We start from the raw sequence: 25,303 nt of genomic DNA, 5'->3' as shown, positions 1-25,303 counted from the left end.
AGGAAATAAGCGGCCCTCCACTGAGTTCCGGGGCAGGACGCCAGCCACGTAGGAGGGATGCCGGTCCTACCTGTGGACCACGTGGGTGGAGATAAATCTGAGCTCGTGCTCCCATCAGCTCCTCAACTTTCAGAACGGGCTTAGCACCCTCGCCCCTACCATGGCCCACAGACCCATGACAGCCACGTCCAAATGCAGCAAAGCCCCTCCTGACCCACCACCCTTACTGTCCGTGGAGGAGAGCTCTTCTCTGTGGCCTTGGACTGACCTCCTACCTGAGCCGTGTCATGTCAGCGCTTCGGGACGGGTGATTTTCCTGAATGTCCCTGTGTGTTTCCGTGTCTTTCTCATGACACAGCCATGAGCTGTGTCACTGTATTTACAGTAACGATGTGGAGGACGTCGCTCATTACCGCCTTTATAAGAACCTTCAGGGGCCATATTTCTGGATTTAGGACTAAAATATTAGTATTTCTCCCAGGCAAGTGGCCTGTTTTTATTTTACTGATGGATTTGATTCTGGCCTCCCTCTTTGCAGGAGTTGCTAGAAAGCTTGGAAGTAAGCATGTGACCTGCTTCTAGCAAGGGCATTGGTCCTCACCATGCAACTTGGTATATTTATTTGAGTTCTGGCTTTATCGGGTTTTTAATTTTTTTCTCATTTCCCGTTGGACTCATTTTCCTCGCGCTGATTTTTCCCTTTGTATCTACGCAAGCCATCGTAAACTTTTTTCTTACTGGAATGAGACGGAGGTATAGTCGTACACAAAGTTAAACAGGAAATCAATTCGGCTTGGTTTCAGGAGTCCCAGCCCTGCCACCAGCGAAGCTGGTTTGGATGGCATCCTCATGTCCTCTTGTGGGAAACCAGGAGGGAGCACTGCCCTCCCGCCGCACTCCCAGCCCGGCAGACGCAGGTGGCGGTAAGGAGCGGGAGGGATGTGCAAGCAGAGGCAGCTTGGACCCGACACACAACCACTGGCGCCCCCGGCCTGAGCGTCCCTGCCCGTCATCGCCAAGCGCGAGGGTCTCTCTGGCTGCGTCCCCTCCCAGTGGTCCTGGGCCTGGCTGGGCTGGAGGATCCCTCACCAGTGGATCTGAGCCCACGTCAGACCCCTCACGTCAGGGAACTGGGCTCCTCCGATGCCCACTCGGCACCGCTGAGGACCCTGTGCCCACCCAACACTCTTACGTAGCAACTTGGCTGCGTCGTAGAATTATGTTCAACCGTCACATTTCCAATTGTGAATTTATAGAACACTGAGGATGTCACTTGTCCAGTTTGATATAAAGTTAAGCCTTACAAATAAGTTAGTGCCTGGGAATAAAACCAAACACCTATGGGAGACATTTTTTAAAACCCACAGGGAGCTTAATGGCAAGCCAGCAAAGACATTTAGACTCAGTTTGAGAGTGAAATTATTTAAATCCCGTGCAAACTGACTCTACACTCTGTTTCTTTCATGTTCAGGGTGGTCTGTGCTTGGGGCAACTCCCAAGAGACACTTATGAACTCTTATCAATGTTGGAAAATCCACAAATAGATTAACCAGGGTTGTTGCACATTTGGGGCCACTTAGAACGTCTGCAGGCCTGATGGCTTTTGAGGACCAGCTGTCAGGCTCCCACTGTCCGCGCTGAAGGAGCCCTGAGGCCGTTTGCAGGGACAGGGGACAGGGTGTTCTCCTGGACGGAACACACACGAAGGACTCAGCCAGGCCTCCACCTGGCACCCTGCCCTCGGGACAGTGACAGCGCCACTGCTGGGGCACCCCGCGCACCCGGCCCCGCCCTGGGGGTCTTTACCATCACAGCTGTCCTCAGGGCGGGGTCACGGTTCCCACGGTGTGAGTGACGCAGACAAGGGGGGAGGGGGCAGAGGCACGCCCCTCCCAAGGGGGCCTGTCCCCGCCCTGTGCGGCCCTGGGCTCGCCCGTTTCTGAGCAGAAATCTCCTCGTCCGCTGCCCCCCACATCACAGGAGTGTTATCCTGCCCCCCGCCTTCCTGACTGACTCACTCTGTTCACCCGAGTGCCCTTGGGCAGATTGGAGAATCTTTTTTTGATAAATACTTCCTGTCCTGTTTGTGAACAGTTTCAAAGCTCAGGAGTCACGGTTTCCCGGTCCTTTCCCCCACCCCAGCACCTCACACTGCCCGTCCTGAGGGTCCCCTTCACCCCTCGGGCACCAGCTCCTGGGCAGACCCTCCTGGGCCACAGCCATGCCACCTCAGAGCAGTGGCCCTGCCTCCCCCCTGCCCCCTGCCCCCGGCGCCCTCCCCACTGTCCAGCAGCGGAGACGGGCCTGGCCGAGCCGAGAGCAGGGCCTCCAGAGCCTGGGGAGATGCCTTCTGTGGCTGGAGTCCCACGAGACCAGGTGTCCCTGCGGCCGGACGCTCAGAGCCGGGCCCGGGCCTCGCCGCTGCACCTCCCAGCCAACCAGGCGGGCGCCCCGGGGACGGTTCCCACGAAGCCTCGGTGTTAGGTGTCCGTTCCCAGGGCCCGAGCCTCTGACGAGTCCCACGCGGCAGCGCGCTCATTCAGAGGAGCTGAAATCCATCATGTAATGAGCCCCACGTGATACTCATCTTCGTGGAGACATGAATAAATCATTGTGCCCGGCAGGACCGCGCCCGAGCGGACGCGGAGGCCTGGCTGCACTTGGATGGGCGGCGCTGGGGCGGCCGCGCGTTACGATGAATGCGCCTCTGTTCCCGTGCCCGCGGCCCTGGCACCTGCTGAAACCAGACCTGGGCCGAGGGCACCACCCGCAGCTGAGGACGGACGGTGGGAACAAAGGTGGGAACAAAGCCGGCTGCTGTCGGAGGCCACTCGGCCCGGCCGGGACGTGCAGGCGAGGGGGCCGAGGCCCAGCAGCGCCTCCCGCCTGGGGCAGCTCCCCGGGTCCCTCCCCCATGGGGCCCTGTCCCCCGAGGCTGGCGCAGGCTGTCCCTCTCCCCTTCTCCTGTTAACGGATAGTCCCCACTGCTTCCGGGGAGACAGTGTGGCCTGGTGTTATCGTGGGGGCTCGGGGGTCAAAGTGAGTCCCGACCCCGCTCAGCAGGCTGTGATGTTAGGAACAGACTTTGCGTCTTGGGGCCCCAGGGTCCTGGGTATAAGTACCGTAAAGACTAACGTAAGCGCTTAATGCATGATGGCAGCCTCACAGATCCTGCCAAGGAGCCCCCTGCCTCTGGCCCTCAGCGAGCCCACGTATCGCACAGGGGCTGATATCTCCACCCACCAGGGCTTCAGGACCCTCACAGGTCCTGCCAACTGCGCATGGAGCCTGTGCATTTGTATTGTTGTTAATCCAACGCGAAGGCCAGTCAGACCCAGAGGCTCCTTTCCTAAATGCTGACGGGCTCGTGTGGGGTTACCCTCCGTGGAACCCAAGAAATGTGTTGGCAGATGGCTCTCGCCTTGACTGAGCACGTACTGAATCAACATGGGCAGGTCTTTCTTCCTTTTTATGGGAATGTGAGTTACACAGAGATGGTTGTCTAGTCATACGCGGGCCAGCTTCCCCAGGACACATAAGGGGCCTGACCAGGCAGAAGGGTCTTGGCCTCAGAACCAGACTCTGGGTCTCTAACGGCACCTGTCACATTGGGTCACAGGCCACCTACTCCAGCACGACCTCATCTTAACTAGTTATGTCTGCAATGACCCTGTTTCCAAATAAGGTCACCTTCTGAGGCACTGGGAGTGGGGACTTCAACACAGGAATTTGGGGGCACAGTTCCACCCAAAACAGCTTTGGGCCTGTGCTCCTGGTTCTTGATTCTCCAGACCAGGACTGTCCAAGGGTCTTTCAACTTCCTTGTTCATATGCTACTAACACTTTTGAAAAACTCTGTGCCCACTCTTCCATTTTTAAGATGACATTTAAATTTGCGTAACATATGTTTAAATAGTTGCACTGGATATGTCTTCTAATACATTGTGTATTGAAGCTACAGAATTTAGCTTATGCAATTTATTGCAAATGTTCGTCACACACGTTAATTAGAAAATCCAGTTCTCCTTGTCAGGTCCGTCAGAACCAGATACACCATCTGCATTAGTCAGGGAGGCTCAGTTAAGCTATCGTAACAAACAGCTCTGAGTCTCAGCACCCACACAGGAGGACTTCATGTTCAGGCTGGACCCGGGGGCAGGGCTGGGGGTCTGCTCATCACAGGCACTCAGGGCACTTGGCTGAGGGGGTCCTCAGTGTGGGCTTACAATCACTACAGCTGGGAAGGGAAAGTGGGTTCACACACAGGCATTAAATACACACATCCCCTCTACTCAACTACAGTGACCAAAACAAGTCACGTGGCCATCCCTAACTCCCAGGGGGTGGGGAAGTAAACTTCAGTCAAACACCCTGAAGGAGGAGAACCAAATCATTTGGAGACTTACCTGATGATTATCAGAAAAACTGTGACTTCATTTATAGTCAGCTTGTGTTAATACCTCATCCTGTATGGTTTTCTCTGAATTCAAGATACAGAGACACACAGAGGGTCGTAGCCTTGGACCTTCAGCGGTTCTGCTCTGCCCTGCGGGCCTCCACTTCTCAGCTGGCCTGCAGCGTCTGCTTCCTGGCTATGCCAACCAGCCTCTCTCCCTTCGGGGTGTGCTCAGCCCCTGTCCTCTCCGAGGACCCCCAGTCCTGCCTTCATCAGCCCAGCGTTGGCCCCGATCCTGCTCTAACCCGGTGGCGGTTCCTCCAAATACCAGCGATTTCCAAAGGTTGCATCAGCATCAGCACTCTTTCTCCAAAGGAGCAGATGGGGGCACAGGTGCTCGGACTGAGGGACTCAGGGCTGCTGCAGACCAGGGGCCCCAGGACAGCCCCGAGCTCCGGGAAGCACCTTGAAAGCCACCGCACAACATCAGGATGTTTGTTTGCACAGACACACTTGGAAAAGCTGGTGTAGCTCCTGTTGGGTCACGTCACTTGGAAGCAACCAGATCACGCTGCATAGCTGGCCCTCGCTGAGCAGAGCTGCCTGCATCACTGCTGCCCGAGCAGGCACGTCGGATCTTGTCATTCGGTCACATCAGGAACCCGGTGGTACTTCAGGCCTTCGTTTGGAAGAAAGGATTGTGTCAGCATTTCTGTTCTGAATTCCTATTTTCAATGATTTATAATGAAGCATCTTCTTAAAATGGTTTCAGCTGTTTGAGCTATATGCAGCCAAGAGAATGGATCCTAGGGCTTTTTTAGCACTCCACTAACTATGAAATTGTTTGATTTTTACAAAACATATTTAGCAAATTGTTAAAGTATTGGCTAAACACAGCATTTCATAAATGAAATGTTGAAGCGATCAAGATGTTGAACTTTAAAATCATCTGCTTTCTCTGAACACTGCCTTTTTATTACAAAGTTCCATAAGAATTTTTAACATAATTTTACACAACATTATAAGCGCACTGCTCCGTGTTGTAAATATCATGCCACTACACATTCTAATTACCTGATTACATTCATTTACATTATATTTGTGATTAAATGTAATTTCGTGCTTATTGAGTGACAGTCCTTGGAAACACTGAGATCCTACTATCCGCTGTGACACATGAGGCCCAGAGCAGCCCAGACCTTGGGCGTCTGCAACAGCAGTTAGCAAATCGCATCTGTTAAATCACTTTCTCAAATACATGTGCAGACAGCGAAATTGTGTCAGGAGTTAGCTCGTAATGAGGGATGTGCTAGGACAAAGACCTTTGTTTCTGTGGTTTTGATCTTTTGGGGTCCTGAGTTACATTGTAAAATAAGATACTGCTTTGTCTTAAAAATTAGGAAATTTTGATTTGTGTTACGAGGACAGCTACGTTATGGGAAACAGGCAACGAAAGGCACCTGCCTATATTCAGACCGACTGTTTTTAAATAGTAAGAAGCCTTTCTTCTCTTGGAACATTTTGTAGTCTTTTTCCAAATTCTGTCTCATCTCCTACATCACCATAGCAACCCACCTCCTATGGCAAGCCTGGGGACACTTTCAGATGAGCTAGAAGGGGGAGCCTTAGCCGCGAATTTGGCCTTGAATGACTAATCGTATCTTCCTCTTGTGAACATTTAGCCTCGCGTGACACTCCAGCAGCCAAACAGATGCAATAAAAGCCTTCTTGACGGATCTTGGCTTCCCTTGACATCTTGATACTAAAGAGTTGTTCGAGTCCTCCCCTGTGGGTTGCACAGAAAGATCAGGAAAAACCAGAGCCATCTGTGTCTTGCATGTGACCCACAGAGGAAGGCAGGTAGAGGCACGGCTGAGAGAAGACAGGCAGACCCAGCCGGCAGCCCAGAGCAGCCTTCACCGGAGTGAGGGTCGGGGGAACCTTCCCCCGGCGACCCCAGCCCCTCTCCTCCACAGAATTATTTAAATGAAACAAAACGAAAGCTTTCCTTACTGAAAGATGAATGAAAGTACGCACACCTGAGCGTGCATGAGATTTCCCTGCAGGACTCGTTGAAACACAGAGGCCGGGCTGGACCGCCATGGCCTCTGATTCAGTGGGTCGGGGGTGTGGCCCGAGAATGTGCATTTCTAACAAGCGCCTGGCGAAGCTGCTCTGTGGACCTGGATGGAGCCTCCTCTCCCGGAATCTTCCGGACACATTGTAGCGGCCCCCAGACAGAGCCCCGCTGGCCTCGGAGCAGCGCTAGGGTCTGGGTCTGAACTCTCCATGCAGCAGTCACGCTACTGCCGCCAGGGTTGGAGCGCCCCCTTTCCACTTTCACTGCCCCCCAGTGGCAGCTTCTAATCTAGAAAGAGCAGCGTGGCCACCACTCATGGGGAAGGGAAGGAGAAGGCATCTCTGTAGACCCGCCTTCCTCCCCAGAAGCTGATTTACAAAACAGCTGCCAGGGATCCCTGGACGTGGGATCAATTCAACTGATCCCACCCACCGCATATTGACTCAGGGCCTGTGCCACAGGAAAGACTTTTAAAGTCAGATACGACCTTTCCTCACAAACGCACACATTGAAGATTTCCACGACCCACTCCAGGCCCGGAAACTTTCCTCCGTGGCAAAGATTTACACTGGGGGGGATAATATTTTTAAACATAAATTCTTTTATGTAACTATCACAGCTACAGGAGAGGAAATAGTTAGACTTTCCTCACATTTCATTCTGGAATAGAAGTCATCGAATAGCTCTGTACTTCAGCTCAGGCAGGCAAGGTTCTCTTGAACTCAAAGGCATTCTGCCGGAATTCAAAATAAGCAAAAAGGTGTAACCATAAAAATAAGCAGTATTTCTGGAAGCGGGGTGCAGCAGGAGACAGGTGTGACCCCCTGTTAGGGAGTCATGAGTACTGTTTTATGTTTTCTACATTTTTGGAAAGGGGCAGAGAAAGCATTCAAAAATGTTATTTTGGAAGCAAGTGATTTGTGATAATACGACTAAAATCACAATTAACTGCTCCTTTACTAACATTGAAATGTCAGCGTCCCATTTCCACGATTACCCCTGCAGCCGTGCTCACACCTCTGGCGTGAGGTGGACCCGGGGTCTGCGGTGTCACCAGGCCTCCATGACTCCAGTCCATCCCCTGCAGGTCACTCGGCAGGGCTGTTCCCACCCCGGAGAACGGTGGGGAGACCCAAGAGCGATCACTTCCCATCAAAACAGCTGCTGCTTAAGCCTCCCTGGGTCGCTAAAGTGCACAACCTTGTCCTTCGAGAATGTAATCTTTATTTTTACTGTATTTTCAGGCACGCATGCTTGCTCATTCATTCAGCATTTAACAAATATTTCTGAGCACCCAGCATGTACTAGACACTGCGGATTAAAATATTTAGTAAATCAGCTTTCACGAAGACAGGAGATAAAGAAGGATCTGGACTAAGGCTGAGGTCTCTAAAACATATAACCTCTTAAGGAAGATGCCTGTGATGGTAACGGGGGACAGTGGTCCTGGCGGCAGCACCTCACCTTTGTGCCAGGCACTGTTCCGAGCACTCTGGTTCTGGCGGTGGAACGGCTGGAAGAGGGACCTCGGTCCTTGTCTCCTTTGGAGAACGAATTCAGTAGAAAGACCGAGATTGTGAAATAGAGACAGCGTTTATTAGAAGTAAAGCATGTGTGGGCGAACACGTACTCAGCATGAGCTGCATGCAGTAGGGGCGGCTTAGGTTGCTTACATGGGGCCAGTTTTCCAGGTTGTCTCTGGCCACTCATCTCTCTTGTGCCCATATCTGGTCTGCCTCAGCGTCCTTCCTGGTGGGTGTGTGCACCTCTCAGCCAAGATGGATTCCAGTGCAAAGGTGTCTGGGAGGTTGGCAGGACATATTATGGGCTGGCGTCTCCTCCCTCCTTTGGTCCCTCCCCTAGACTAAGGGCCTCTTCCGAGCATGCATCGGGTGGGGAATCCCCGAGACCACAGGAATGAGGAAGTTGTGGTCACTTTGTCTTTCACCTAATCAGGGCCCGATGCTCCTGCTGGTACCTTATCTCGAAGTGTCAGCAGGAGACCCGTTGCAGCTGCTCAGCCTGGGGCCTATCTATCTCCCGCCTCAACTGGACATGTATTTCATGGTACAGTCTTCACAACCCTAGGAAGGAAGGGCTGTGAACGACCCATGTTGGGGGAATGGAGGGTCAGAGAACTCAAGCAACTTTCCTGAGGTCACACAGACTGATGATCTGACTGGTACTTCACGATACTGTCTGGTCACGTGAGTAATCTACTCACCTCTCTGTGACGCTGACTTCATATGTGAATTCCTCCTGAGGAATCTTTGCATAAACAGGAGGAACGCTAGGTCCTGGGAGGGATCCAGGCCCTCCTGTCAATCAGGAATAGCTGCTCTACCTGCAGCTTCTGCTCTCAACATCCCTGGCCTTGGGCTCCCAGGTGGGTCAGGGGAGCGTGGGGAACAGGCGTTCCCTCGGTGGCGGTGCCGAGGCCCCGGGGCCGTTGGGTCCCTCAACCTCTGGCGCTGCAGGGCCCTTGAGCACCTCACTTCCCCTGCTGCTGTCAGGTGATTGCAGCTCCCGCGTCACACAGAACCGTCTGAGACGAGATGCTGACACTTTTGCAGCTAAGCAGGTGCAGGAGGGAAAAAAGGCACTGAGCTTTTTAAGAAGTCAGATGGCATTGTACGGCAAACAGAAGGCAGGCGGCTGATTTCAAAGCCCAAAATCAGATCCTTTTATTTGTGTAGAATATATCAATTTGGAATGCACAATTTGAAATTGCTGGGTATAGAATTTGCTACATTTGATTGTAGTGTAGTGTTGCAAGGCGACACCATCCAAATCCCAACCCAGGGGTAACAAGCTCACACTCAGGTTTATTTCTTCTGGAATCATCACCTGGTGTCCCAAGAAGCATGCTTTGTAGGAAATGGTATTTCTGCTCCTGTCCCTTGCACAGGAATAACACCCTTGGGGTGCTTTGTTTTTTGAAACATCTACCTACTTGCCATATGCTGCTTCTTAAGACTCAGAAAGGATTTTATTTGTGTTTTCACTTTCTTATTGATTTCTCTTAAACTTCCATGTAAACAAAATAGGGGAAATATTCCTAGATTACAGCATCTGGTTCCAGTTTTAAACCAGTGCCTTAGGCTATGGCCTATCCCCTGGGAAGCAGCGCGGAGCTCCGAGGAGAGAAATGTCTTGCGGTCGAAGCCTCTGGTCGAGGTGCCCCCATCAGGGACCAGCTGCTCGGCTGGTCCCTTCCAGCCTCCACATCCACGGAGGGTGGGCTTTCCTCCCCACAGCCAAGGAAGGCGCTCGCCCAGAGACCACTCACTGGCGGGACGGTGAAGAGGTGGGCTGTCACCCTAGGAGCAGAGGAGGGGCCGTCTCAGGAAAGGCTTGGGGTGGGTGGTCTCAGCACCCAGCAGGAGACCCAGCCCCTGCCAGCAGCCCCAGGTCAGCGTCAGCCCCCAAGCCAAGGGCTCCTGCCGTCTGTCTCCGCCGTGGCAGCCTCTGCGTTGGGACCAGCGCGAGCAGGTGTCGCGCCCGGCGAGCCGCTCCAGCCAAGGCCGGGGCTCACTCTGTTTAACCTCAAATGCAGTGTCTACACCACCCCATGGGCCACACGTGATCCCGGAGCCCATCACAGGGAGGGCGTCCTTCAGCGCAGAGTTTATTTCCATTTCCTTCTTTGCTGCCATTTTTGAATTGACAGGGGCCACCAGGCATAGGAGGCTCTATCTTAGAAACAAAGAAGCGAAGGAGGAGGGAAGAAGGAAGGAAAGAGGAAGGAAGGAAGGGAGGGAGGAAAGGGGGCAGGGAGGAAGAAAATTCTTCTTCGTTAATTATTTCTGTCATTGAAATAAATTAAGGAGAGTAAAGAAAGGTCACGTTGAGTAAGGCATGCAAATTAAAACACCAGCAGGTTGTTTCCCGTTATTTGTAACTTGTGTTATGAACTACAGCCCTACGTGGTGAACAGAGCTCTAAACTCCAAGTCTTTTCCCTCCTTCACCCCTGATTTTCCCTTCGGGCACTTGTCTCTCCTACACATTGATTTTGCTCTCTGAAGCAAACACCATCATATTTTTTACAAACAGAGGAAAATGTGGATTATAAGATCCCTCGTATAGGTCGTAGAATTAAGTGTTCCAGAAGCACTCTTCCCCCTGCATGTGGATACTCCCTGCCGGCTCATATCCTAGGATCATGGCTGTCGACAGCCTCATGCAAATGCCTTCGGCCTTTTTTTTTCTATTTAGTTATTACCCTATCTTGTCATTTTTTTAAACAAAAATGGAATCACATTCTTTATCCAGTTTCCCAACTTGATTTTTCGCTTAACAAATCATGTCTTTCTCTGTCAGCCCAAATGGATCCACTTTATTCTTTTCAGTAGATGCACATATTTCCTCTTACCAATGGGTTTGTTGTTTATTTTTTAACTAGTGTGTTGCTGAGGGACATTTGAGTTACTTCCAACTTTTTTTTGCAATGAGTCATTTCCAATTGTTACAAACAGTGCCGCGGTGAACATCCTCCAAGGGCAGTACACGCGTAGAGTGTCTGTAGCGTGAACGCCTAGGAGTGAAAATGAGGAGTGTTAACAGTGAAAATACGTGACTGCTCAGCTGTGCTGGCCATGTCCCAACCTGCCCCTCGCCGTCTTGGGACGCGTCCTTTAAGGAGGCGTTTCCATGTCTTCAGTCCTGGAAGTGTGGCTGGGTCCTCATCAGACCCACTAAGGTTGCCTTGGCTCCCGAGCTGAGCTCAGTGTCTGCATGTCGTGGAAATGGGCGCTGGTCCAGCCCTGAGTCTTACAGACAAGCGAGGCGGGCCGGGCTCCCCAGTCGCCAGCTCTAGCCCATCTTGGCCTCTTCTCTGGGGACAAGAGGGAGGAGAGGGAGTGGTGAGAAGTACATTCTAAACTTTCCTTAATTCCACCAATTGCAGCTCACTTCCCCTGAGCTGTGTGTTTGGCGGATTTAACTGGACGCCCCGAGTCAGCACGTTGGCCGGTGACCGGGGCTGGCCCGGCTCGGTCTGCGGAGCAATCACCCCCGAATCTCTGACATTAGCTCCCGACCCGCCCTGGGGGGGCAAGGGAGGCCCCTCTCCGGCCGCGTGGCACCTCCTGGGCCGTGGGCTGCCAGGCCCAGGGCCCTGTGCAAGGTCAGGCGAGCGCCCCTGGAAGCAGGCCCAGGAATCCCGCACGTTTGTAAGGTGCCTCCCTCACAGGGTCCTTGTGGAGCCCAAATGAATTAGATGGATTCATATCTACAAATTCCTTAGGAAGGACCTTGCACACAGTGAGTGCTACAGAGGTATTTGCTAAATAAGGAAATAAGAGGAAAGCCCTTTCACATGCTTTTCACAATTCACAATGCCAGACCTTACTATTCATCTTTAAAGTGGGTTGTATTTGTTCTCTTTTTTTTTTTTTTTGACATCCTCCATCCCCAGTCATTTCAGTGAGTATTTCACAGGTGTATTAGGTTTAATGCACAATAAAATTTGGGTTAACCAGAATGATATGCCTGAAAAAAACTGTAATTTTAGATGGGGAAAAGGATTGATTTTTTTATCGGGGAAATTGACTTTTAGCATTGATAGATCAGTAGGAAGCGAATGAGATGATGGTAGGGATTTATGCATCACAATTTGTAGAGAGAACAGTACAATAAATCTCACATGCCTTTCGTCCAGCTCCTACAGTTATTCATATTTCGCGGTTGTGTTTCATCTTCCTTCTCCTGCTACAATTGTTTTCTAGTGTATTTCACAGGAGAGCTTTTCTTTTCTCTTTTTTTTTTTTATAAATTTATTTATTTATTTAATTTTTGGCTGCGTTGGGTCTTCGTTGCTGCGTGTGGACTTTCTCAAGTTGCGGCGAGCGGGGACTACTCTTCATTGTGGTGCGTGGGATTCTCATTGTGGTGGCTTCTCTTGTTGTGGAGCACAGGCTCTAGGCGTGCGGGCTTCAGTAGTTGCATCACGCAGGCTCAGTAGTTGTGGCTCGCGGGCTCTAGAGCACAGGCTCAGTAGTTGTGGCGCACGGGCTTAGTTGCTCCGCGGCATGTGGGATCTTCCCAGACCAGGGCTCGAACCTGTGTCCCTGGCATTGGCAGGCGGATTCTTAACCACTGTGCCACCAGGGAAGTCCCCACAGGAGAGCTTTTCAAACTAGAGTGTCCGTGCAGAACGCCCGGGGATGTCATGATGCAGGTGCCGTTTCGGCGGGCCGGAGGAAGGCCTGGGACTCTGCATTTCTCACGAGATCCCAGGCGACACCCGCACTGCTGGGCCAGGCCGCACTTGGAGCAGCAAGATTTTAAAACAACACCCGGCCACCACATCCATTGCAGACACCAGGCATTTCCTTTTTCTAAGTATAAAGGAAAATATAGCGGTATCTTCTACCTCATATATATACACTAATTTTATTTATATATATATATATATATATATATATATATATATATATATATATATATATATATATATATATACAGATATACAGGCAATTGTAGCATTTTATAATGAGAATTAACATCCAGGGCAGTGACTCACAGAATTGCAAAATCCAGAATCGGCAAAGAAAGATCAAATGGTGTATCCTTTTCTATACTCACAAAGGCAGAAAAATATTCTCACACATTTCACAAAGACTTCTAATAGCGTTTCTCAAAACCAAAATTCATATTCGGGTTAAGTGTATTGATCAGGAAAAAGTCTAAAATCTGCCCCAGATACACCATTTTCCCAAGCACTTCTGTTCATTAGGGTTTACTGCCCGGACGGGGCCTCAGGGCCTGGGACCCGCGTGCCCATAGCCCATGTCGCTGGAGCGCACCTGCCCTGCAGCGCACCCCACCTGCTACCCGCCCTCACTTCTGCGGTGCTACCCACAGGGTCAGCATGTATTTCCCACCCTGGCAGGGATTTTAGCTGGAACCGAAAGGAACGGGTTTATTTTAATGGTCATAAATTTATTCTAATCTGTACAAGGAAAAAAATCCAAACTAACAATCATACCCGTGATTTCAGGAGTATCATGTCTTCAACTAAATACAGAAAAGTGACCCAGTTTGAAGTCGCAGACAAATATTAAGTGAATGGCAGTACAGATGGTCTGGGGCTGTGGTCAGAACTGTGGGTGGTAATCCAGTGGCGGGGTCGAGGGACACAGCCCCTGCGTTCTCGAAGCTTCTGGACACACGGTGCACACGCCACGCTCCCTCGAGCGTGCACACACGCATGCACACGGTCTCTTCTGTCACCTCAAATGGCTTCAGAGCCACAAACGGCTGTGCTGCTTGTTTGGATGATCAGGTAGCTGAGAGCTAACCCTGAGCTCTCTTTTTCTCTTTCAAGGATTGATGCAAATCTTTGCAAAAAAATTTATCATATACATGTTTATTAATAGGATTTTTTTCTGATTGTAGAACTAAGATATGCTTGTTGCCCAGGGGGGAGAAACAGACATATACCTGGTGAAAAAGAGAAATTCACAACAATGGCCCCCCAGGAAGTACGTTAATTCTGTTTCTCTTTTCCTCTCTTCTTTCTCTCTACACGCGCACACACACACACACACACACACACACACACACACACACACACACGTTCTGTGTGATCTCTGGGTCTCTACGGCCCGTCCTCTGTCCAGCTCTGATCAGTGCGAATTCAGTTTCCCCTCCACCGCGTGGCTCGAGTTTCTGTCTCGGTGGTGTGTTAACCGTGAAGTGCGCGCCTCACGGCTGGCTCCGCGCGGGCAGTGACAGGTGACAGCCGCCGCGCTTCCTCCCAGTCTGTGCCCCTCAACTCGTGCACAGACAGCGCGGGAGGGGGGCAGCCGTGCCGCTTCCTGGTCTCCCAGTGAGAAACCCACGGGCCCTTTTCCAAAAACGGAAAATTCAAAGAGGGAATTGGCCCGCGGAGATGGGGGAGCGGCGAAGAACTCCACAGCGGTGAGGATGGAAGTGAAGTTCAGACTGAGCGTAAACAGGGCCTTAGGCGACAGCAGCCCCGTGGGGACGTGGACACCGCGCTGCTTGGGACGCTTGGGATGCGCGGCCGTGGGAGCGTAGTGACGCATCTCACGGACACGAGTGAGGAAAGTGGTTGTGACGGAAAGGGGGACGCTGCCCCAGGGGAAGCGACGCCAGCAAAGCGCTTCACGGCAGGGAACCCCAGAGGCACCTCGTGGCATTGACAGTGCGGAGAACAAAGTACTGGAAGCAAACTTAGGAAGGAGCGTAACAGTTCTCCAAGGCAGGGACAAATGTGCTCACCACGATGTGAAATTATACAGCGAGGAACTGGCAAGCACCGTTCCAGCTACTCTTTTTTTTTTTTTAGTTTGGAATACATTCCTCACTCTTGAGAGGAAATTATGCTCCTTTTTTAAAAAAAAATTTATTTATTTATTTATTTATTTTTGGCTGCGTGGGGTCCTCGCCTCTGTGCGAGGGCTTTCTCTAGTTGTGGCAAGCGGGGGCCACTCTTCATCGCGGTGCGCGGGCCTCTCACTATCGTGGCCTCTCTTGTCGCGGAGCACAGGCTCCAGACACGCAGGCTCAGCAATTGTGGCTCACGGGCTCAGTCGCTCCGCGGCATGTGGGATCTTCCCAGACCAGGGTTCGAACCCGTGTCCCCCGGATTAGCAGGCAGATTCTCAACCACTGCGCCACCAGGGAAGCCCGAAAATCAACAATTTTTGAATTAAAAAAAATATATCTTTGGGGACCAAAATAAAGTCTTCTCCCAATCCGCCCTCGGCCACCAGCCCCTCCCTGGGGGCAGCCATATTTGCACTGTGCCGTTGAAGAAATAACGGAAGGCAACTTGCTTCCCTAAAATAAGTCCCATAGTGCCCTAGTGTCATCCTTTTTGTTGTAAGTCAACCTACCAACCTACGAGTCACCAGAGTGTGTATGGGGTTTAGTGACGTGCAGTGTGTGTGCAGCCCGGCCGGTGGGTAGACCCAGCCACAGAGCCTCATGCCTGTCTTCACCTCAGCAGCCCCCCACCTCTGGGACCCATAAAGAATCTCTTCCCCTTTATTCCGCCCGCTGCTCTCTGGGTGTGCGTCTGCTTGCTCACCTCACAGAAGCATATTTGCAGGACCTGCTCAGAGTTCCATTTGTTTTTACGGGTTGTACCCAGCGCACGGGAGCGTCGAATGGAGTAAAGATTAGAGGCTGCTCCCACTGTATGTGGACCATGCACGCACCATCGTGTGTATTTGCATTTTCTTTTTAAAAAATAATCAGAGCTATTTATTGCTCAGAGAATCCTGGCTGCAGACTAAGGAAGATGAATGAAAGGAAAACTGGGCAGAGGATGGAGGTGCCCGGCAGCAAGCCTCACGCCCCACGGCCAGCCCCACCGGGCCCTCAGCTGAGGGGGAGTCCAGTTACCACCAGGAAACCTACAACTAAGGCCCCTACAAAACATGGGACATGCTCACCTTTTTAGAAAAGAGTTTTTCCATCTCTTCTTTTTTTCCTTTGTATATTCCCAGCGTCATCGTCTTCCCTCACGAGGGCCACAAGCCTCACAGTAACGACTGCAGGGTCTGTTTCTAACCCAGCTCACTTCAGATGAGGTTTTACCCTTTTTTAATGGTCTGATGTGAAGGAAAATGTGATAAAATTGCCGGGATTTCAAAAGGCAAAGCCTAGAGAAGGTGATCACGTGAATGAGTCGGATCCTGAGACGGCTTCATTCACGAGCAGATTCAACAAGTACACCGCGGATGTCCCGTATTATCATCGCTCAGTTTAGATAAGTGTCAGAGGGTTGGGCAGTTTTCAGAACAATCTGTGAGTCTCAGAGAAGACGAAGCGAGAGAGGATGGAAGTGACCTCATTACAGCAAACACGGGAGGTCTGCCTGCGCCACGGCTGCTAACGCTGAGATCTCCCCTGCCCTCAGCCAGCACCTCCCGGGGACAGCTGGGCCAAATCCTGGCACTGATTCTGCCGTTGTCCCAGTCCTTCCACCTGCATGTCACCGGGAGCTTCCTCCAGGGTCCCCTCCACGGCTGGCTTCGCGACCATCTCTGGTGACGCTGCAGAGGGCGTGAGTGCCACCACACCGCTCACTCCTCTGGGCTGTGGGGTGCCCCCCCCCAACTCCCCATCAGCCCAGGGATCTGCGGGGCCCTGGGCATCTTGGCGTTTCAAGAGGAGAGAATCTGGAGAAACTGAAGAGTATCGGAAGTGAAACTGCAGTCATCGTCAGTTCTTATTTTGAAATAATTTGCAAACCTGTAGCCTCTTGGAAGCTGTCCTCTGGGGAAGGGAAACAGATCCCCTGGGAGGCGGGACCTGTGTTCCAGCCTGCGGTTGTGGGCAGCTGAATCGTGTCCCTGTGAAGGTGTGGAAGTGCTCACCCCCAGCACTTGGGAAGGCGACCTTATTTGGAATCGAGTGACAGCAGATGGTCAAGTTGAGGTCATCCATCAGTCCATTATGACGGGGTGTCCTTATAAATCCTAATCCTAATCCATTATGCGTGGAGTCCTCAGAGAAAGAGGAAGTTTGGACACGGTTGCACACAGGGAGAACGCCAGCTATAGATAGAGGCAGAGACAGGTGATGCTTCTACAAGGATCTACAGGATCTTCAGGAACCACCAGGAGCCGGCGGAGAGGCCTGGAGCCAGACCCTCCTCGGAAAGAACCAGCCTGCGGACACCTTGATCTCGGACTTCCGCCTCCAAGCTGAGAGATAATAAATTCCTTTTGTTTTAATTGGCCCTGTTTTTGATGCTCTGTTGCGGCAGCCCAAGCAAACTAACACACCTGTGCTGCCCACCATCTGGAGGACAGAGGTGACCCTCATCAAGCCACACGAGCCTTTTGTCTTGCTTTTATTATCTTTAAAAATACAAGGAGTTTTTACACACTACTATATATAAAATAGGTAAACTACTGTATAGAGCACAGGGAACTGTAGTCAATATCTTGTAATAACCTATAATGGAAAAGAATCTGAAAAAGAATAGATATGTATGTATATATATATATATAACTGAATCACGTTGCTGTACACTTGAAAGTAACACAACATTGTAAATTAACTATACTTCAATAAAATTTATTTTAAGTAAGAGGAGTTGGATAGATCAGGGATTTCAAGGGGGATCACACTTTGAAGCCCAGCATGTAAAACAGATAACAGTGCAGGGGGCGGGGAAACAGCTGTCCGCCTGCATCACCCCTGTCCTTGGAGCATCTCTGAGAACCCAGGTTGGACACCACCTGCCCTCCTCACCTTGGGTCCCTGGGCAGCTCTAGACCATCTAGCAGTGAGTAACCATCCAAGTGCATCACAGCGCAGAGCGCTGTCGGGGTGACATACATGCTTGACGACTAGCTGGCGTTTACAAGGTTTTCCGTATCGCAGGTTTTGCCGTTTTGTGATTGGGTGCGTCTGTGTAAGAGGGATGAAACTATTGCCATCTTTCTGGTTTACTTGAGTCAGTTTGCAGACCCTCCAAGCCCTGGCAGATTTGACTGTGTCTGTAGCCACTCTCCTCACCTGACCCCAGGTAAGGTAGACAGGGCCAGCCGGGGCGGCCGTCTGGGGGGGCGGGCGTGGGGACCTGACTGGCCCTCGGCTCCTTGGCCATCGACAGCCTTGGCAAGAGCAGGCTTTATTGGAAAGAGTCTTCTGGAAATCACTTTGTAGCCGCTTTCCGTGGCTCCAGGTTTCCACTTCAGTCCGTCTCCGCGATCTTGTTGAGAAGAGGCGTGAACGGGGGTGCTTAGCGCAACCATGGGCGGCGTCCCACCGCGAGAACGCGGCTGCTTCTGCTCGGACACGAGCGATTAGAATGTTGCCTGTGCTTTCTCAGACCGCGTGGCTGAGTGTTTCTAACGCACCGGGGTTGAGAACAAGGCAGTGTTACATCGCGAACCGCTGTTGCTAAAGATTCTTTCCGACGCTGCAAAAGGAACAGCGGCCCCTCGAGCCTGCATTATTCCAATGTGTGCTGCGTGGCAGTCATAATAATTGCATTTTATTGGAAAACATTGCACCATGTCCCACTGGCCAGCCCTTCTCGGGTGACATGCAAATGTATCTGCTTCAAATAAGCCTGGAATTCAGAAATCCAAATTTGCAAAAAAGTTCAGTGGGGGAGAGGAGTGGTTATACTTTTCAATATGTAAATGTTTCCCACCACTTTTCTTTACAGAGTAAGCTCCTCCTTGTGCATTTAACGTGGGATTTTTAAAAATCTGAAAGGAACACGTGTGTATAAATTTTCATATAAGTTGTCATCTGCCCACATCCGCATGTCGTGAATTCTGCAGTAGGAGCTAAGTTATCGGTCCCTGTGGTGCAAGGCTGTTACGTTCCGGCGCTGAGAGCTTGGTGATTAGCAGGCCTGTCTGTAACTGGAGCGGTCCACACGCTGGGGGACCAGGCACGGCAGGAACGAGAGGGGCAGTGGCGGCGCCAGGAGACAGCCCGTAAGGTGGTGTGAGCCGTGAGGTCGCCAGGGAGGCTGATGAGTCAGCCTGAGGGATGACACCCAGGTTTACGGGGAAGGGCACACGGGAGCTGCATCTTACAGGGCTGAGTCGGTCACCGGGCGTGAAGAGCCTTTCCTAGAAAGGGGAACGTCCCGATCAAAGCTCGGCGACCTTCAGAGAGGGTCAGGAAGACTCGGAACGAGAGTGGTCCAGAGGGCAGAGGGGTGGAGGGTCTCCAGCGCCGAGGCAGAGAGATGGGGTTCTCCGGTCTCCTTACCGGCCGAGGCTTTCCTCCGCAAGCCCCCGGAGCTCTGCCCAGGGCTTTCTCTGGCAGCGAGACGGTGTCCACTACTCAGAGCAGACCGACACCCCATACGATCCCCCGTACGCAGGGGACAAGCACCCTACCCGCTCAGCCTTCGGGTGGGACAGCTCTGAGGGCACCCTGCCACCTCCCGGGGCCCTCGAGGACCAAGCCCCCCTGCTCATGGGCACAGAGCCGGCTCCCTTCTCTTCCCCCACGGTGCCCTCCGCTGCCTGCTCTGCGTCCCCTGGGTCACCTCCCCAGTGACGCCTGCACTCAGCCTGTCCCTGGATCAGCCTCGGGAGGGACCCAACCTGAAGCGGCGCTGACTTGGTTTTGGCTCAAGGGCGGCCACTGAGGATCACAGAGCAAGGATGCAACACGCCAGGACCGCTGTTTCAGGAAGATCCATCTTTCCAGCCACGATGTGGAAGGGGGAGGAGCCGGGAGGGGGGAGAGCATGTGGAACCGAGGCAACAGAGGAGGGAACCGAGGAGGAGCAGGGAGGGCGAGACGGCCGCCCGAAGGCCCCTCACCATCTCCAGGGCCAGTGAGCTCTGCGCTCGGGAGGGGCAGACGGCGGCGCCTGAGTCCCCGGAGATGGCGGTGGTGCGGGTGTGGGCTAACGGGGGGCTCCTGGTTGCCCCCCAGGCTGGTTCCCAGCCCAGTGGAGTCCGGCCAGCTGTGCGGGCGGAGAGGGGTCCAGCGGGCAGCGGCGTGGCGGCAGCCAGCTCAGCAAGTGGCCTGCAGAGCTTCAGAAGCTCCGAGGGATTCTGGAGGTGACCAGGGTGAAATGAACGGAAATAAACAGCCACTCCCGCGTAGTGTGGTTTACGCCCTAAGAGGAAGGTGAGGCTGGTGCCTGGGCCGGAGGGGCCTGGACGACACCCACGTGACCCGTGCGTTGGAACTGCAGACGCCCTCAAGGTAAACTGCATTTTCGCCGGGAATCAGCCACATTTCTCTGCGTAGTTTTCTTGGGGTTCTTCCTCTTTCGATGCCCCTTTCACCAAGAAGAAGGCAGGACAGGGTCTGTGGCCCCCAGCGCCCCGCTCATGAGAGGAAGGCTGCAAAGCCAGGGTCCCTGCCCCTCTGGTCCCCATGGGCCTCCCCGCCCCGCCCACCCGCGTGAAGGCAAAGCCCTTCTTCCGGGAAAGCGAGTGGGGGGCAAAAGGACCTGGCGCGCTCAGCGGCGCGGGGTGGGCACCAGCCCTGGGACGGGGGCTTCAGAACTGACGCAGACCAGGGTCCAGACAGACATGGGCACTGAAGGCCACCTGATCTGTTCAGCCTCTTCGTGGCTCCCCTTTTACAAGAGCTTGTGACTGTGGGATGGAATGAGGACACTCAACGTGCAGTCAATTCATCAATTAAACTGAGTATTTCCAATACTCGGGGTCGTTCCTCCCAACATCAGTTCCCGCTGGAACATTCTCGGGACACACCAAGGATGTTCCTAGTTTTGATTTGTTCCTGTTTTCAAATCCCTGATGTCATTGTGGGGAGTTACTCATTCTTTACTCGTTTAATAGCTATTGATCGCATGTCTGGACGAACAGATGAAACAGTAAGCAAAGCAGACGCCCTGCCCTCCCGCGGGGACTGGGGGCCAAAGCCAAATACACAAAAAACCCATAATAGAGACCAGGACGGGAGCGCCAAGAAGAAAACCAAAGCAGGGGAGGGGACAGGCCGTGAGTGAGGTGACATTAGAGAGGGGACGGGAAGAAATGGGAGCCCTGGGCAGGAGGAGAAGCCAGGACGGCAGTGAGGGCCCGAAACCACTCGGCGGCTTTTTGTTCGTGCTTTGTTTTGTTTTTCTGTGGTTTCACTCTTTCTCCAAGAAGCACTTGGTCATAATTTTCAAGTATATGAGCCCCAGTTCTTAAGGTTTGACTGTGGGTGTCGCTTTGCAGCTTGGGGAGGGACGGCTGAGGTGGCAGTTACGGGGGCTGGTTGCACAGGAACAGAAGGCAGCTCCACTGCCCAGGTGAGCGTGCCCACGCGGCTGCCACCTGGATGGCACCTGGTGTCACCGCGTCTGGGTCGCTGGCCCTGAAGGAGCTCACAATTTAACTGTTTCTGTTTCCGGGTCAGTTTAAAAAATTAATAATGCTCTTACAGAAACAATTAAGAAATAACTTGTTAGTGGAAACGCACGTGATCGTGGCTCAGGCAATTCAAGAACATTTCACCCCGCTTCCTGAGGATCCACGCACGTGTCATCCTGCACTTTCGGAAAAGGTCCTTGATTCTTTCTGTCTTTCTCACTACGGTGAAACTGACTGACAAGACCGAATGCATCCTCAGGGAGCTCTGCGTGTGATTCAGGATCAAAATGTTGCCCTGAAGAAGAAAGCGCTGCTGATAGAAAGCTCCCCGCCGCCCCCCAGGGAGACTGAGGAGGGGTGGAAGGGAGGCTGGCAGTTACCCCTGTGCTTGAGTGTGTGCGGCTCGGTATCACGGGGCTCCCGGTGCTGTGGGAGCAGAGATACCTGCGGCCGAGTTCTGATTCCTGCTTCGTGAGCTTTGGGCAGGTCTCCCGACCTCAGGGCCTTTGCACCTGCCTCTCCCTCTGCCCGTAGCACCGTTTCCCAGATGCCCACCGGGCCCGACACCCTCGTCTGGGGGGGGCCTTTCTGATGACCTCCAGTTAGATTGGAACACCCCCCCCCCCAGGCTTCCCTGCCTGGTTTTCCAGTGTAGCCGTTCTCAGCATCTGTCATTCTGTATCATGCCCATCGAGCTCTCCCTCCGGGAGAACGGGAACCTGCCTGTCTGGTCACTAGAGCGTCCAGGGCTGTGCTGACGGTACTCAGCCCCGGCACAGCAGGGACACCAACCAGTGAGTGTGGTCCTGCCTGTGTGCCTCTGGCTTGGTCGGCTCAGAAAAAGCAACTGGGGGTGACTGGGGCTGGGTGCACGGGTGGGCAGAACCAAGGTGTTGCTTCCTTCTCCAAGGCCCTCGCGGGCTCTGGATGACAATATGTGTGTCTCGTCTTAAGGGGCCGGTGGCCCAGACACACCCCCAAGATTCCAAGACAGATCCCAGATCCCTCATCCCATGATAACCTGTAACAATCAACATATCAAGTATTGAAAGGTAGGGCTTCAGATCCAAGCCTTTCTACAGCTCAGATAGGAAGGTCTGGCCTTGGTCTGGAGGACATCTGGGCCTTTTCTGGAAGGAAGTAACAGAAAACCCTCAGGCCACTGGGCCCAGACTGCAAACAATTAAGAACCAATTCCCTTTTTATTTTGCGGTAAAATATGCATAACATAAAACGTGTAGGTAACCATTTTTAAGTGTATGATTCAGTGACATTAAGTACATTAATGTTACAGTTGACCCTTGAACAACGTGGGTTTAAGCTGCATGTGTCCACTTACACGCAGATTTTTTTCAAAAGTAGATGCTACAGCCCCACGCGTTCGGGGCTGGGTTGAATCTGCAGGTGTGGAAGCACGTATGTGGAGGAACCGTGTACACGGAGTTATACTGGGATTATACCGGGATTTTCTACTGTGCAGAAGGTTGGCGCCCCAATCCCCCGTGTGGGTCAAGGGTCAACTGTACTGTGCAGCCATCAACACCATCTCCAGAACTTTTCCATCCTCCCAAACTGAAACTCTGCATCCACTCAATGCTAACTCCCCAGCGCCTGGGACCCACCATCCACTTCTTGTCTCTATGAATTTGACCACTGTAGGTCCCTCGTAGAAGTGAACTCAGGTAGTATTTGTCCTTCTGCAACTGGCTTATTCCATTGAGCATCCTGTCCTCATGGCTCACCCGTGTGGTAGCAGGTGTCAGGATCTCCGTCCTTTCTAAGGCTGAGTAATACCCCATTACATGGATGGACCACATTGTGCTTATCCATCATCTGTTGATGGACACGGGCAGCTTCCACCTTTTAGCTGGAGTGAGTTTGCTGCTGGGCACGTGGGTGTGCAGACATGAGACGATTCCCTTGTGCAGCCCATGTGCTTTTGAAGCTGGACGTGGGTACTAAGCCTTTCATGTAATTACTGGGGGTGGGGGGCCTGTTCAACCCCTCCAGCCCCCAGGCGTGGCGGTTGCATTGCTGGAGGGAGCCCGTTATTTTTAACGGAGATCTCAGAGGACTCACGAGCAAGTCCACGGCCGGGAGTTTGAAAATGCAGGTCTCCGAGAACGGGAGGAGGTGCTGGGGTTGCCGGCGTCTGGGCAAAGCCCCGGTTCTTTGCATCACCACGGCAGACGGGCATCGGGCCAGAGCCTCTACGGGACGTCCATTTGGGATGAGAAGATGGAACCCAAGCTCTGAACCTCCCCAGAGGGTGGGCCGGGCAGGGACGGAGGGTGGGCTGGCTTTGTTTCTGGGGCGGTTCCCTCCCCTCCTGAAAGGCACCTCCGTCTGCCTGTGGGCTCCTTGGCCTCCTGTGACTCCCAGGACCCGGACCGAGGGTTGCTGTTCATGAGGCTTTTATCTTCATCGCTGGGCTGGGCTTTTTTTAGACTCAGCCGTGATCTTGGCTTCCTGACGACGTTATCCATTACACTGTCAGCCTGCGGGGCGCCTCGGGGCAGCACCAGTGTCAGCAGAAGGTGAGGAAGGAAATCAGGCTCCATCGAGAGCTAATTACCCTGCCTCACAGTTAATTAAACGCTTGTTAGGAGCAGCAGGGTAGATCCTAATTAAACTTGTCTAATCACAGCCCCCTGACATTCCCGGACACCGGCATCCCTATGGGGCTTAAGTCATTCCCCCGAGGGCAATAATACCTGTCGGGTCTCGGCGGCGGGGCGAACGCAGGGACGCTCGGGCCTCCGTGTTTTCTGCACTCATTTCCCACATAGCGAGCGCTTCGCGTGTGTTTAATTTACACACGTTTCGACGGGGGGACCCCAGATTGCCCTGACGATGTTGTCGTTTTCCCCTCTTTCCAAGAGGGAAAGAAAAGGAACAGAAAGTAACGGACGTGCTGCGGAAGCGGTCAGCAGCGTCATTTTGTATGATTTGGGTAATGATCATGATTAATGCTTGTTGATCGTTATATCTCTTGTGTTATGTAAATAAAGCTGTGGCCTTCTCCTTCCAATTCCAATTCCATTTGGAAGCGTGGAGGGAGGGCAGGGCGGCCCTGCCAGCCTGCAGGCGCCTGTGCAGCCTCCCCGCGGCTCCGGCCCCGCCCCCCCCGCCCGCCCCCCCCCCCCCCCCCCCCCCCCCCCCGCCGCAGTGAGCCGTCATGGGGCGAGCCGAGGACGGAGAGGAGGCTGCAGGCCCCAAACCATGAGCAGAAAAGGATGGACTTGGGACTTCCCTGGCGGTCCAGCGGCTAAGACTCCGCGCTTCCACTGCAGGGGGCACGAGTTCGATCCCTGGTCGGGGAACCAAGATCCCGCAAGCCGTTTGGTGCCGCCAAAAAAAGAAAAGGAAAAAAAAGAAAGGGTGGGTTTTCCGGTTCTCTTTAAGCCTGAGTGGGCAAAAGAGGACAAGGTGGGCGCAGTCCGTGGCCGTGTACCTGCTGGAGGTCTGGGAAAGGCCAGAGAAGGAGCCCCGGATCTCCAGGCCCTCTGGGCCCTGGGGATTCAAACTGGTCGTGTTCAGAAACAGAACTGCAGTGCCACGGAGGCGGTTCAGATAAACGCACGTTCTTTCTCAGCCTAGGAGGGTTTGGGGCTGCTTCTTCTCTTGCTAAGAAGCATGAATGCCTGCACAATTTTAATGCCCGTGAAAAAGAAACCCTGACGTCCGGCCAGGTTCTGCGGTTCAGCGGATGGGTCATAGCGCCATTTGTGTGACGGGATGATCGTCAGTGTCCTGGCTGGGCCTCTGGAAAGAACGATGTCGGTGACGGATCCCTGATTTCTGCTGGAGCGAGTCCTCGCCAGGAGCCCCGGGTGGCGTGTCCGGCCCCAGCGGTCGGTGCTGCAGGCCGAGTCCAGGTGAAACCAGCCACTTGGGTTACGAGCGAGCACACACACCCGTCCTCCAGAAACCCAGACTCGGGGAGGGAGGAAGCGGTGCTAATTTGTTTTGGTTCTGTAAATAGAGCCGCAGTTTGACCCAGGAAAGCTGTGCCCCAGACCTGCTCCTC

This window comes from Balaenoptera acutorostrata, chromosome 18, assembly GCF_949987535.1.
Source record: "Balaenoptera acutorostrata chromosome 18, mBalAcu1.1, whole genome shotgun sequence".
Classification (NCBI taxonomy): domain Eukaryota; kingdom Metazoa; phylum Chordata; class Mammalia; order Artiodactyla; family Balaenopteridae; genus Balaenoptera; species Balaenoptera acutorostrata.
Note: the sequence above shows the minus strand (reverse complement) of the source record.